The sequence below is a fragment of the Setaria italica genome, chromosome I (genome assembly GCF_000263155.2).
Source record: "Setaria italica strain Yugu1 chromosome I, Setaria_italica_v2.0, whole genome shotgun sequence".
Lineage (NCBI taxonomy): Eukaryota > Viridiplantae > Streptophyta > Magnoliopsida > Poales > Poaceae > Setaria > Setaria italica.
Genome location: NC_028450.1, coordinates 25,406,497 through 25,409,132, shown reverse-complemented (window position 1 = coordinate 25,409,132; position 2,636 = coordinate 25,406,497).

Below are 2,636 nucleotides of genomic sequence, written 5' to 3'. Positions count from 1 at the left end.
ATGCATGTGCATACACACCGTGAAGACGGCCGTGAATACGATGCCGTTGAGAACACATCATGCGCGCGAGGTGCGAACGTACCCGGCCGGCGGGTCGTACGGCTATATAGGTCTACCGTGTGTCTGTGAGTGCTACCAAAAATTGACAAGGTTAGCTGAAGTGGACCCGGTTGAAAGAGAAATCGATGTGTCATCACATTGATGAGATCTTACTAGCTAGAGTGGCAGGATTAGAATCTAAGGTAGACCTGGCCAAAAATTCCAAAACGCAATACTAATAGCAATTCAGTAACAATATGTTATCTTATTGGAGGCTCCATTTGAAGCCGCTAGGTGAAGCTAGCTAAGATCTTAGCTGGACACTCTAGAAAAAGAGAGAAATACTATAAATTCTCACAAAAAAGCAAAAGATATGGTCATAGACTCAAATCATCGTAACCATTGGATCTATTATTATATTTTCTAAAAAATTACCAACCTATGCCATTATGAAAATAACCTAAAGTAACCCCCTAAATCTACATCTAAATTACCCACCTCTGCCATTATATAAAATAAACTAAAGTAACCCCCTAATCTTCATCTAAAATAATTTAAAATAACCTCCTAAATTTGAAACTAAATTGCCCACCATTAATACTTAAAAATAACTTAAAGTGACCCCTTAAATTTGCATCTATATTACTAACATATGTCATTATTAAAAATAACACGAGGAAACCCAAAATTTGAATTCAAATCATCTTCATTAAAAATATACACCAATATAAGATTCTAAAATTTTTCTATTTATTGGTATCTGATATAATAATTAAGGTACATGCGTATGATGTGGGTCACTACTTACAAAAAATATAGAGGAAATGATGAGAATATAGATTTCTATGTTAAAATTATAGCTCAAGTTTAGGGTCCAATAAAGAAATTCAAGCACATACATGTGATGCAAAGTGAAAAGTTAAATATTATAAATGTGGGTGAAAATATTATAGAGTAATTAATAACTAAAATCTAGCACAATCAGATGAAGATAACAAGTATATATATCTATATAAGTATTGTGTTCGAATATTCAATAAATGAGAGGTAGCTCAGGGTAATAGATTTGTAGCAATGTGGAATTATTTTTTTCCATGGGAGACTCCGTATTACTTCTCACAAGACATGCTAGAAAAAAAAAGACAAATCCCAAAAATTCTCATAAAAATCATAAACAGCAATCCTATAAACTCTAATAATCATAGTCATTTGTCTATTATATTCTAAAAAACTACCCACCACAATTATTATAAAAATATTCTAAAGTAAACCTCTAAATCTATATCTAAACTACCGAGCCCTACATTATAAAAAAATAATATAAAGTAACCCCATAATTTTATCCAATTTACCCATACATATCATTATAAAGCATAACTTAGAATGCCATTCTGAATTTGTATCTAAGTTACCATGTATATAGTTATTAAAAATAACCTAAAGTAAGCACCTAAATCTTAATCTAATTATATTCATGTTCATTATACAGAAATTTCTGAATAACCTAGTTATATTATTGTTAATATACAAACACTAAGCTTAAGGTATAAATGCATGATGGGTGTCATCAACCATTTTGTACATGTATGTGAGGAAGTGATAAAAAAATTGATTTTTATGCTAAACATAAAGTATGGAGGTGCGGTACAAATGAAAAAAAATGTGAATGTGGATAGAAAAGTGTATATAGTAATTAGTAATTAAAAAATCAATCACAACTGAATAAAGATAAGTATACATCTATTGATATATATGAGTACTATGTTGAAGTATTAAAAAATTGAGAGAGTAGTAGGTAAACAATTTTGATTATTAGCTAGGAGTCTAATTTCTAAATAATTTTTAAATACGATAGCTTTTAAAAATAGTAGTCCGTGCGGGAGCATGGGTTGATGGACTAGTATAAAATAATGAAAAGTACAGTAACATATTTAAGAAACTCAATTAAATTTCTTCTCAAAGGGTTATTATATATATAGAAGATTACGATACTAGTCTAGTTTAAGGCTTTTGCTTTACGCCTACTCGTGTGTCCATAAAAGTGTGAAACATGTCATCCTCACTTACACTATTACAGAAAATATCATGCTTGATAAAAGTGAGCAAATAATCATTCAATAATTTATCACCCATACGATTTCTCAAATGATTCTTCACTAGACCCATTGCAGAGAATTTTTTTCCACACTTTTTTGCCACTGGTAGAACCAATGTCAATTTAAAGACCAAGAACACCATATCATAAATATCATGTTTCTTCATTTGTCAAAACAACCTTAATAGAGAGCTCACCAAGATTGTTTAGGCCTTGGAGTCTAGCATCCTCTCTCACATAGTCACATCATCAATATATGTATCAAGTTTCATCAATTAGCACTTGAAAAGTCATTGGGATAAAAAGTTGCAAGCCTAAGTACCTTTTGTGCATCATGGCACACCAAGACAACATGATGTTTTGAGTAGCTAACACCACAATAGAAGTAGACTAATCATTTTTTCGGATTTTATCATCCTATTCATCTTATTCTCTCATCTTGCCACAAAATGTGTGGATGCATATGTAGATTGTACGAATAAATTATGCTTGCTGACGAGAT